The following is a 13,367-nucleotide window of genomic DNA, read 5'->3' on the forward strand; positions in this document are numbered from 1 at the left end:
CATAAAATTAGAAACTGCCACATGCAGATTTGAGTTTGGACCTTCTGCTCTAATGAAATGGAAACTTTCTTGAGAAGTGATAAATGAATATAAAACTGAGGTAAACATAAAACCCTTTTGTTGGGTTGTAGGGCTTTGCACGTAATTTGTAAAGCGTGCAAAATGAAAAAAAACTACCAAAACTGGTGAAAATCAGTGCATTAAGTCAGTGCATTTCTCCAGAGGGGTGGTGGAAAGGGCAAGGACTGGCTGCATCATGGCCTGGTATGGGGATACCGATACACCTGAGTGTAAAGCCCGCCTAAAGGTAGTGGACACAGCCCAGGACATCACAGGCAAAACCCTCCCCACTATTGAGAACGCTGCCGTCGGAGAGCAGCAGCAATCATCAGGGATCCGCACCACCCAGCACATGCTCTGTTCTTACAGCTGCCATCAGGTAAGAGGTCTAGTCTGTCACAAGACTGGCACCACCAGGTACAGAAACAGCTGCTACCTGTGGTGCACTGTTAGCCAGAATCAGACACACACAAAGGTAAAGACTGTACAACAGGCTTGAATCCACAAAGACTTCCACAAAGCCAGGCTGGCTGTGGCTGCAGCAACTCTGAGTGAGGCCTCGGGAGGCTGGTGCAGGCTTACATCCAGAGGGTGATTGACACCGACCGGGTGGGGCTTGATCCATTCAGGCCGACTGATTGATAGCCGGCCAGGTGTTGTCCTGTCCCCTTACACTTCTGCAGGTACAGAGATTGCCCCCTGCAGTAGGCTGGTGGTGTACCACCACACTACCCCTCCTCAACAACAAACTCAATTGGAGACTCATTTACTTTGCACATTATTTATTCCTGAATAACTAGGGATAGCATTTAGGGCAACGCTGTTACATCACCAGTGACCCAAATTCGAATCTGGCATTGTCTGTAAGGAGTTTCTGGGTTTCCTCCAGGGACTCTGGTTTCCTCCCACCCTTCAAAACGTATGGCAGTTGTAGGCCGATTGGGTGTAATTGGGCAGCAAGGGCTCGTGGGCTGAAAAGACCTGTTATGATGCTGAATATCTAAATGTAAAAAAAAACATTTTTTTTCAATATTGCAGTTTGTATACATTTCTTTCTTTTGAATATGTATTTTCTCCTTAATTCCAGTTTGTACAACAGGTAAGTGGAAATTCTACCTGACCTGCAGGAAAAAGAACCTCACATTTGATGTATGTACTCTGACAATCAATTTGAACTTTGAACTTTACATTCTTCCAACAGCTTAATGCATCTCTTATCTACTGACTAAGAACCTTGCAGGAATGCACCTCATGGTCCTTATTCTTTTAAATACTAAAATATAAAAATATTTAAATTGTCCTTAGCCATGGTTGAGATGCCAGAGGTTTGGAGGGTAGCTCATGTTGTTCCGTTGTTTAAAAAAGGCTCCAAAAATAACTCTGGAAATTATGGGCCAGTGAGCCTGATATCGGTAGTAGATAAATTATTGGAAGGTGTTCTAAGAGATCAGACAATGTAATGGGGAATCATATCAATCAAACACTTGAGGAAGGATTATTCAGAACAAGCCTACGATATTTAACCTAAAGGTGAAGCTGGATACTGGATCACAAAGCAACGTCCTTCCACTCAGATTCTCCTGCCAGATGTTCTCAGAGAACATAACAAAAGGGTATCTAAAAGATGGTCCATTGGAAACAGCAAATATCACATTAATGGCCTATGGTGGACCCATGATCAAGCAGCCAGGGAGAGCTAAGATCAGTGGCTGCCAGTATGGGAAAGACCATCCTCTGTATGTTCTATGTGGGAGATGTAGACTGACCAGCAATTCTAGGTCTGGATAGTTGCCAGGAGTTGCAAATGATCTCTGTCAATTATGAGATCCAGATGAAGAAGATATCCAAAAGGATCAACAGAAACACACAACAAAAATAGGAAATGATTTCCACAGAAGTACTTGCCAGGCCATGACACAGAGTGGGAGCAGACTTGTTCACTGAGAATCAAGAATGGTATTTAATAGTAGCCTGCTACTACTTTGTTTCCATTCGTTAAAAGGGTGAAAGACCTGAACATGTCAACTATCACCCCAGAAATGAGAGCGCTCCTTACTGAACAAGGAATATCCAAACAAGTAATACGTGACGATATATATGAACACAGTTCACATCACAAGAATTCAGAAAGCTGTCTGCAGAGTATGGGTTTGTCATCACTACATCATCCATACGACCCCAAAGGTCATAGGTCCATTGAAAGACAAATGCAAACTGTGAAATACACACTAGTTAAGTGTTGCAAAACAAAAGAAGACCCATACCTCACTCTTCTATCATTACGAGCAACACCTTTAAGGGCTGACGTGAAGTCCCCAGCAGAACTTCTAAATGGCAGATATAAAATAACTCTGCCAAGGAAAATACACCTTCCAGAAGACAGGAGGAATCCAGAAGAAGATGGGCTGACACGCAAGAAGAAGGACACCAGCATTATAACAAACATGCAGAAACATTGCCAGATCTCTTCAGAGGGCAGCATGTGCATATTCAAGAGCCAATTTTGAAAACGTGGATCCCAGCAAAGGTCATCAGAGAAGCTGAGACACCAAGATCATACATTGTCAAGACAGACTCTGGCAATCAGCTGAGGAGGAGCAGAATTTACATCTGGCTGACACAAGACATGACAAAGCAGAAAGCTTTAATAGCAGCAAAGCCTGCAACACCAAGTGAAGAGACCACAACCACTAATAACGAAACATCAACACAGCAGTTGTCAGCTGAAGCACAACAAGCTACATTACCGACACGTGGACCAGCAACGCAGAGCCCAACAGTCACAGCTAAATCCACAAGATGGTGAAGCAACATACTGTCACCAGTGTGATATCGATAAGAACTATTTAAAAAGTTATGTAAATTAACTAGTGTACAAGTTCAGTTACTTAAGTTGCACTGGAAAGAAAGTGATAAAGAACACTAAGTTTTATTTATCTTGAGAAGGAGGGATTTTATATAGTCAGGATAATGTGAACTATTTTGTAACCACACACCCTTCTCCCTGTAGTAACTGTAGTGCACCACTGTGGGGCAAATGTATATGCATATGAGTGTGTGCAAACAGTTTCCTGAGATGGTGGAAGACATCAATGAGTAAAGTCTTATCTGTTATCTGAATCTTGCACCTCTAAGTTATTTAAGAAGCCTCCCAAGTAACACAGAAACATAACACCAGGAAAGTTGACAAAGGAAGTGCTGTGGATGTTGTCTACGTGGACTTTAGTAAGGCTTTTGACAGGACCCACATGGGAGGTTAGTCAGAAAGGTTTAGATGCTAGGTATTCCTGATGAAGTAGTGAATTGGATTCAACGATAGCTGGATGGGAGAAACCAGAGGGTAATGGTGGGTGATTGCTTCTCAGACTGGAGGCCTGTGATTAGTGAAGTCCCTCAGGCATCAGTATTAGGACCATTGTTGTTTGTCATCTACATCAATGATCTGGATAATAATGTGTTAAATTAGATCAGCAAGTTTGCAGATGACACTAAGAATGGAGGCATTGCGGACAGCGAAGAAGGTTTTCAAAGCTTGTAGAGGGATCTGGACCAGCTGGAAAAATGGGCTGGAAAATGACAGATGGAATTTAATGCAGACAAGTGTGAGGTGTTGGATTTTGGAAGGAAAAACCAAGAAAGGATATACAGGTTAAATGGCAGGGCACTAAGGAGTGCAGTAGAATGGAGGGATCTGGGAATACAGATGCCTAATTCCCTGAAAGTAGCATCACAGGTGGATAGGGTTAGAAAGAGAGTGAGATGTTATGTTAAAGTTGTACAAGTCATTGGTGAAGCCAGATTTGGAGTATTATGTGCAGTTTTGGTCACCTAACTACAGGAAAGATATAAATAAGATAGAAAGAGTGCAGAAAAGATTTACTAGGATGTTGCTTGGACAACAGGAACTGAGGTACAGGAAAAGGTGAAACCGGTTAGGACTTAATTCTCTGGAGTGTAGAAGAATGAGAGGAGATTTGATAGAGGTATTTAAAATTATGAGGGGGATCGACAGAGTAAATATAGGTAGGCTTTTTTTAGGTGAGATACAAACCAGAGGACATGGGTTAAGAATGAAAGGGGAGATATTTTGGGAGAACATGAGGGGAAACTTCTTCACTGAGAGTGGTAGGAGTGTGGAATAAACTGCCAGCTGAAGTGGTAAATGCAGGCTCAATCTTAACATTTAAGAAGAATTTGGACAGGTACATGGATGGGAGATGTATGGAGGACAGTGGGACTAGGCAAAAAAAAAAATGATTTGGCACAGACCAGAAGGGGCAAAGAGGCCTGTTTCTGTGGTGTAATGTTCCACGGTTCTAAGAAATAATGAGTTGTCCTCATTCTTTGTTGGAATCTGTGGAAGGTGGTGGGAAGAAGGTTTATAAGCTTTTCAGCCTTTTGTTTGTGTGAAATTGTTGAGTTATTGCACTGAGATCCTGATGAAATAAAAATAATTGCATATATGCAGTATTGACCTAATACACAATTTCATGGCATGTGGAAAGAGGTCTTCTGCCATCCCAGTATAATTTTTAACCACTAAGCCCTTGTTTTTCCACCACAGAGCCCGAGGTTTGGACTTCTAGTCTCACATGCATTGGATAACTAGACAGAAACCAGTGCTATCTTTCGCCCTGTGTCTGCATGTGTTTTCTTGGGTACCTCAGTTTCCTCTCACTCTTCAAAAATGTACAGGGTTTGTAAATTAATGGGTGTCTTTGGGTGGCACCATGGGTCAGAAGGACCTGTTACCTTGCTGTATGTCTCAATTTAAATTTAAGACCGAGCACTGATAGTGGATTCATTATGTTCTTTAATTGTGGCATCATACATTATTTTAAAAAGTAAGTGGTCTATCGCCACCTCAGTGATGGCTTGTACAGGGCAGGCACTGCACTTATAGACCTTTCTATAATTGGGAAAGTAGCTTCTCCTGAGAATTAAAGCTCCGTGAATAAGCAGATATATCAGATGGTCCATTCTTTTGTAACTATTCTACTGAATAGTTAAGAACTCCAAATGTGCTGGGAGAAGTAGATTAGCAAGTTAAGGGTCTACTTCTATTTAAGGGAGCAATAAATTTGAACAACTAAATCTCTCTGTTCCATCACACAGCTTGTCATGGACAATAAGTAGCAACACATCAGAGGCTTTCTTTTTAATGCTTTTAGCAGAAATTGTTCCAAATTGGTTCTGGAGCAAGTGTGATTGTGGGTGTAGGCACAAGCTGGCACTGTAGGTGTGTCAGAAATGGGGAAAGGGCACAAATGGCCTCCATAGAAGCTGACATTTCTAAGGCCACTTACTTCAAAAGCCTTTGAAAAGGCTTTCCTGCTACTGGCATCCAACTATGAATTATTTATACTGCATACCAACAAGATACTTGTGCTGTCAGACAGACCTGTGCTGCAGTGGGGCATTGGCAGTAAAGGTTGGATAGCGACAGGATAAAATGCCTTTTCACCTGTGATTTTAAAAAAAGCTATACCTAGTTGATGGTGGCAACCTAAATACAGGTGGAAGGTTATTGGAGGTAAGCTCGTAGCATCTGCTTGAATAAAGTTTGAATAAAATTGTGTTTGAATAAAATGACATCACCCAGGATGAAGAGTGTCTCCTTATCCCTGCTTAGTAAGCGTCACCGCACTCAGAAGCTGTATATGTAAACTTCAGGGAAAGGGGATTAATTATCTATAATGTTATTGTCTGTCTATTGATCGGCTCCATGGAGGGGTAGGAACCTGCAGATGCAGTGATGGTTAAATGCTTTCAAAGAATGTAGCTTCCTGTTCTACTCACTTTACACCTACAACTGCTGATGACAACAACACCATCTACAAATTTGCCGATGATACCACAGTAGAGGGTTGCATAAAGAAAGGGGGATGGGTTGACATACAGGAGGGAGATGGGCAACTTGGCTGAATGGTGCACCAACAGTAACCTCACACTCAATGTCACCAAAACCAAGGAGCTGATTGTTGACTTCAGGAAAGGAAAGGCAGAGATATACAATCCAGTGATCATTGGGGGATTAGATGTGGAGAGGGTGAGCAAATTTAAGATCTTGGGAGTCACTCTTTTGGAGGATCTTTCCTGGACCCAACACACAATGGCATCGTGAAGAAAGCACATCAGTATCTCTAATTGCACAGGAGTTAGGGTTTGTAAATTAATGGGTGCCTTTGGGTGGCACTGGCTCATGGGTCAGAAGGACCTGTTACCTCTGAGCATAAAGCCCTCCAAAAAGTAATGGACACAGCCCTGGACATCACAGGCAAAACCATCCCCAGTATTGCGCACATCTACAGGGAACGCTGCTGTTGGAGAGCAGCAACAATCATCTACACCACCCAGGACACGCTCTGTTCTCGTTGATGCCATCATGAAAGAGGTGTCGGTGCCACAAGACTCGCACCCCCAGGTTCAGGAACAGCTGCCACCCCTCCACCATCAGACTCCTCAACAACAAACTCAATCAGGGGCTTACTTAACGACTCACTTGTGGACTTTATTGATTTTCTTTTGTTCTCCCTGTATTGCACAGTCAGTTTATTTACAGTTCTTTATTTACATGTTATGCTGTGTACATTTTACTTTTGGCACTACCAATTAGTGGTAATTCTCCTGTGCCCACAGGAAAAAGAATCTCAGGGTTTTATGTGATGTCATGTACTCTTACAATAAATCTAAATCTGAAATCTGAAATTTGAAAATAAAGTAAAATGCTTTAAGGTTTATGTATTCATGCAAGTGAAGTTTGTTCAGTGTTAGTACAGGATAGTATTTTTTATCTTTTGTCTTTTAAACTGTTAATTCTTAAGGCAAGAGTATTAATTAGCCATTGGAAGAGTGAGTCAGCTCTAGATCACCTCGAAAACAGCAATTGATGCATACCGCTGCTCTCCATCGACTACAGCTCAGCCTTCAATACCATTAATCCATCAATCCTGGTCAAGAAGCTACAAACTCTGGACCTCAGCAGTTCCCTCTGCAACTGGATCCTTGCCTTTCTTATTGGAAGACCACAGTCAGTATGAATTGGAAACGATGTCTCCTCCTCACTGATAACCCACAAAGATGCACCCCAAGGGTGCTTAGCTCTCTGCTCTACTCATTTTACACCCATGACTGTGTGGCCAGGCACAATTCCAATGCTATCTACAAGTTTGCTGATGTCACCACAGTTGTCGGCAGAATCACAAACGGCAGTGAGGAAGTGTAAAGGAGGGAGATAGTTGTGTCACACCAACAACCTTGCACTCAACATTAGCAAAACCAAGGAGATGATTGTGGACTTCAGGATGAAGTCAAGGGAAAAAGACCCAGCTCTCATTAAGGGCTCAGTAGTGAAGAGGGTCAAAAATTTCAAATTTCTGGGTGTCATCATCTCTGAGGATCTGTCCTGGAGCCTCTATGGTGATGCAGTCATAAAGAAAATGAGTGTTGGTGGACTATCCAATAGTTGGAGTGCCTTGACAGAATTCAACATATATCCTGACAGCAGAGGCTTCTGGATTAACGCAGCAACAGGAATGATGGACAATGATCTCTGTATATAGCCAGTGGCTATACTTTGTGAAGTGTTTGAGGAGATTTGGTATGTCACCGAAGACTCTTGAAAACTTCTACAGGTGTACAGTGGATAGTATTCTGGCTGGTATGGAAGCGCCAAATCTCAGGACAAGAGGGTTGTTAACTCAGCCTGCGACATCACCGGCACTAGGCTTCACTCCATCAAGGGCATTTACAAGATGCGGTGTCTTAAAAAAGCAACCTCTATCCTCAAAGACTCCCACCACCCAGGCCATGCCCTCTTCACCCTGCTACTATCAGGGAAAAGATGCAGGAGACTGGACTCTGCGGCACAAAGACAGCTTCTTCCCTGCTGCCATCAGATTCCTGAATGACCAAAGACACTGCCTTACCATTTGTGCACTAATTAAAAATATATATATTTTTGTCAAATGGGTTACATGAATGTTTGCACTGAGATGCTGTTGCAAAACATCACATTTTGTGACTGTTCATGAAAAAAAATTCTGCTTCTGATCCTGAGTCTCAAACAATCGCAAAATACACTTATTTGGATTTCCCAATCCCCATGAGTGCTGGATACCAGAGGTTTTACTTTATATATGCAATGAACTCCAGTTCCTAAATTTGATTACATTAAACTACACAGTAGCAGGTACAGTTATAGAGCTATTTGACATGGAAACAGATTCTTTGGCCCAACTCTTCCATGTCAACCAAATTGTCTACCTGGTCTACTCCATATCATTCTAAATATTATTCCTGTTGCTGCATTAATCCAGAAACCTCTGCTATCAGGATATATGTTGAATTCTGTCAAGGCACTCCAACTATTGGATAGTCCACCAACACTCATTTTCTTTTTTTTCATGTCCATCCGTCAAAGTGTCAAGAACACGTCAATGTTTGCAAGTTTTCCTTGGTGAAATCTTGTATTCTAAAGGGCCTTTTCCCTCCTTCTTAAGCATTGGATGATGTTGTATGATTTGGCTCCTGCTGCAGTCACATATCGCAGATCTTTTGGGGGCACCCTTGATTTCATGAAACTATTCATGACCTGTTGTCTTGGGTGCAGAGCCCATTTAGAATTTTACAGGAAGTCTGCCCACTTCTCCCCATATTTCCTGACAACATAGAAGGAGGCCGTGCAGCTCATTGAGTCTCTGTCCAGCTCCCAAAACCATTCCATTAGCCTCATTACTCCACTTATTTCCCCATGCCCTCCTCTCTCTCGCATGCCCGCTCACTTCTCCCTCCCCAGATCTCCATGGTCCTCAGAATGCTCCAGGCATTTTGTGGATCGGTGGTGGGGGGGACTTAAGGAATCCCTTTGAAGAATCTGTGTGGATTGGATCAAGTCTGTTTTAATCACAGGTCACAGAGTCATACATCATAGCATCAGAGAGACTCGTGATGGTGGCAGAAACTGTTCGTGAAAAGCAAGGTTTTTTCCTCACAGCCGACTGCCTCCTGATAGATTTCCCCTCATAAATGAATCTATATTAACTTCCTTTGCTCAATCACACAAAGGTATGTGTAAGAGTGGCATATTGTTAATCAAACAGCAGAGGTCCCTCTGATGGGATCAAGCAGAGCATTGAAATGATACCGCAGGACCTAATCACATCATCAATTTTGGACACTGGAAGTTCCAGTGAGTCTAAATTAAAAGCAAGACCTTTCAATACCACACACCACAAGCAGCGATGGCCCATAAGCACCATGGGATGAAGTATTTTGTTGTTTCAGGAACTTGTTGCTTGTCTTCTCTCTCTCTCTCTCTCTCTCTCTCTCTCTCTCTCTCTCTCTCTCTCTCTCTCTCTCTCTCTCTCTCTCTATTTCCTTTTCCCTCTGTTTACTTTTGAGGCATTGAAATTCAAACTACAATCCAAAGTACCATATCAGCAGCAGGTCCAGATGATACAGGAGTTGGGATGTTATGTTGAAATTGTATAAGGCATTGGTGAGGCCAAATTTGGAATACTGTGTGCAGTTTTGGTCATCGAATTACAGGAAGGATATAAACAGAATAGAGAGAGTGCAGAGGAGGTTTACGAGGATGTTGCCGGGCTTTCAGGATTTGAGTTACAGGGAAAGGTTGAGCAGGTGTTAGGTAAAACATCATGAGATGGGAATGTACAGGGCTGTAACAAGATGTGAATGCATCCTTGTACTTACAAGATAAGAGAGACATTGATGGATTGAGAGGCAGGAAGCTAGCAGGGAAAGGATAGCAACAGTTTTAGTCATTGGACAAGTAATGATATGATGATGTTCTAAGCACATATCCAAGGGTATAAAAAATCACCATTTTGCTGATAACGGCAGAATGCATTCTCCGACTAACATGGTTAGTCGCAAGTGTTACAATCCGGTAATAAAGAACAAAGAACCCTGATTTCGACTCAGCCTGGTGTTTGTCTCACTCATTCATGAACAAAGCAGACCTAACACAGGCTGGGATTTTATTCCCTGGAGCGTAGAAGATTGAGGGGTGATTTGATGGAGGTATTCAAAATTATAAGGGGAACAGATAGTCAATATGGATAGGCTTTTTCCACTGAGAGTGGGGGAAATTCAAACAAGAGCATGTGGATTGAGAGTAAAAGTGGAAAAGTTTAGGGGAAACATGAGGGGGGAATTTCTTCACGCAGAGGGTGGTGGGGGTTTGGAATGAACTTACGGCAGAGGTTGTAGATACAAGATTGATGTTAATATTCAAGGAAAGGTTGGATAGGTTTATGGACGGGAGAGGTGTGGAAGGTTATGGGCTGAATGCGGGTCAGTGGGACTAGGTGGGAGAAGATGTACGCCACGGACTAGTAGGGCTGAACTGACCTGTTTCTGTGCTGTAAATAGTTATATGGTTATATGATCTCAAAACAAGTAAAGAACAAAAATGTATTAAAATAATATAGAGTCTGCAGGTCAAAATACACGTCCTGCCATGGGAGAGGTCGGGAATGCAATAAATATCTGCGTCGTCGGGAATTCCGATCGGCAGGCAGCCGGGGTCAAGGATTCTGCGCGTGGAGAGGAGGCAGCCATTCCTGAACCTGGTGGTGTGAATCTTGTGAAGAGGCACCTATTCCTCTTTCCTGATGGCAGCAGTGAGGAGAGAACGTGTTCTGGGTGGTGTGGATCCTTGATGATTGCTGCTGCTCTCCAATGGCAGCGTTCCTTGTAGATGTTCTCGATGGTGGGGAGGGTTTTGCCTGCGATGTCCTGGACTGTGACCACTACCTTTTGCAGGGCTTTACACTCAGGGGTATCAGGGTGATGTAGCCGGTCAGCACACTTCCCACCACACATCTGAGGATATCACTCATTCAAGTCAAGTCAAGTTTATTGTCAACTGATCGTACAAGAACAACCTGATGAAACAGTCTGGTCCTTAATTTTATAATTATTAAAGGAAGCCTACTCTCTTAGAAACCACAACTTTAAATGCTGGACTAAAGTAGAATTCCAAACAGGAAGAGACAGTCCTGCCACCCAAAGCAGAAGCATCATAAACACACTTGAAATGTTTTGACAAACAGACATCATTCGTACTGTGGTTGAATGCACTGAGGAGGTGCAGATCCATTTAGAAACACCACACTGACTGGGAGGGATCCTTTCTCCAAAGGTCTCCTACTTCCTTTTCTTGGAATTTCTAACCACAATCAGGAAGGGAGGTCTGTGGTTTGCAAGTAAAAACGAACTTCTTCACATCTCCCCGTGCACCTTGAACTTTGTGGTCAGAGCTGCACGCCTGCTGATATAATCCCTGGAAGGGCAAGACCTCTATCAGTATTTCTTCATGATGTGGCAATAGACAAAACGGTGGGTTGCATTTCCACAGCTCTGCAAGTATTTTCAGGAAACAATCAAAGCGAAAGATGGGAAAGGAGGATGGGAGGAAAGTGAAATGAGTAAACCACATGTAGATGCAAATCAAAGGGGCCACCATGTTTATTTGAGCTGAAGCATTGCAAGGGACAAATGGGAAACACACTGAATCTTGCTGTGCCTATAAAGAACAAAGTCAACATTATGTAACTCTTACCAGTTTAACTTGGATTATAAACGAGTGAAGGTGAGGTTGTGATGGAGGAGTTGGGGTGGAAATTGTGTGTTTGCGCCTGCGTGTATGTATTTGTGTGTGTGTGTGTGTGTGTGTGTGTACAGGGGGTGTGTGTGGGTGTATATGTGCGTACGTGCATATGTGTGGGTTTGTATGTGTGGGTGTGTGTGGGTGTTTATGTGTGTGGGTCTGTGTATATATGTGCGTGTGTGTATTTGTGGGTGTGTATGTGTGGGTATATATGTGTGTGTATGTGCATGAGTGGGTGTGCGTGTGTGTGTGTGTGTGTGTGAGAGAGAGAGAGAGAGAGAGAGAGAGAGAGAGAGAGAGAGAGAGAGAGAGAGAGACATTGGGACAAAACGGTGGATACCAGTTTGTGGCACTATCTTCCTGGTAACATATGATTTGTGAGAGATTAGAGCTGAATAACTAAGATGTAGTTCAATATTTTAGCAAATGTCAAATGAAAGCAATAAAGCAAATAATCTGAATCACCTGAGATTAAGATCTCAGTCAGAATACAGCCACATTAAAAACAATCTTTACAAGGTGGCATAAACTCAGGGTGGAAAGAAACATGATTTGTGACTAAAATTTTGGAAAAAATGTAAAGCTCTTAACGGACCTTCCGTGACCGCAACACCAAGTCTATGGAAGGGTCAGCATTGCACACGACAAACATGTGAGTGGTGCCTTATTTTGACTGAGAATACAGTATAAACATTCACAGAGGAAGTACCACTGCAAAAAGTGACTTCAAAGTAATATGCAAAAAAAAAACTGCTTGCAAACAGGCAAGTTGATTTAACTCCAGTGCTTGCTGTGGCTTCGTGGTAGCATTCTGAGTAAGAAGGGTGTGTGTTCAAGTGCTATTTTAGACGGAATGGTGCATTGTTGGAGCCTTGCTTGCTAACTCAGGTGGATGTGTAAGACCCCATGGCAGTGCTCAAAATGGAGTAGGGAGAGTTCTTCTGGGTGAAAACAGGCAATATTCGCCTTCAAACTATCTGCTCTTAACGTTATCGGTGTTTGAGGGAAAATAGTTTTCATTTTAGACATACCGCAGGATAATAGGCCCTTTCAGTCCATGAGTCCATGCCTCCCAAATACCCCAATTAACCTACAACCCCCAGTACATTATGAAAGGCGGGAGGAAACCCATGCAGAGATGGGGAGAATGCACAAACTCCTTACGGACAGTGCCAGATTTGAACCCCAGTCATTGGTGCTGTAACAGTGTTGCGCTAACCATGCAACCCTTATACCATGAATAAGAGTATTTTGTTGAGTATCAAGCAAAATGGCTCTACTAACGTGGTGAAGGGTGCTACAGAAATCTAGGCTCAGTCTTTACAAACAAGATTTGAAGGATAGAGGCTTTTTACTGTGCTGTGTAGTGAAATCGCAATCTGAAATTACATTGCTGGGTGCTATCGAATGAAAGTGATATTCAACCATGCAAACAAGTGGAGTGAGAAGCAGATTTAATCAAGTGTTAGAATGGAATCAGGGCTGAATGGCCTCCTAATCGTGCGATTCCAACTCTAAACTTATTTACTTGAAATTACTCTGCCGATGCTTTAGAGGAGGTGAATCAACTGGTCACATTTAACCACGAGGGAGGAATAGCAAACATCCAGGAAGTATTCATGTTGCAGTGACTCATGATGTGACTTTGTGGCCGATCTTTCTCTGAAGAGGC

The 13,367-nt window shown here is 42.7% G+C and overlaps 1 long non-coding RNA gene across 1 annotated transcript; it reads right to left on the bottom strand.

Moving 5' to 3' along the window:
• Positions 1-825: 825 nt before the first annotated feature.
• On the bottom strand, positions 826-2,768 carry LOC138752624 (uncharacterized). Its single transcript, XR_011350778.1, has 2 exons — positions 2,325-2,768; positions 826-1,060 (listed from the first exon to the last, which is right to left on the bottom strand). It is a non-coding gene; the product is annotated as an uncharacterized lncRNA (long non-coding RNA).
• Between the last annotated feature and the right edge of the window lie 10,599 nt (positions 2,769-13,367).

Source organism: Narcine bancroftii, chromosome 2 (assembly GCF_036971445.1).
Source record: "Narcine bancroftii isolate sNarBan1 chromosome 2, sNarBan1.hap1, whole genome shotgun sequence".
Lineage (NCBI taxonomy): Eukaryota > Metazoa > Chordata > Chondrichthyes > Torpediniformes > Narcinidae > Narcine > Narcine bancroftii.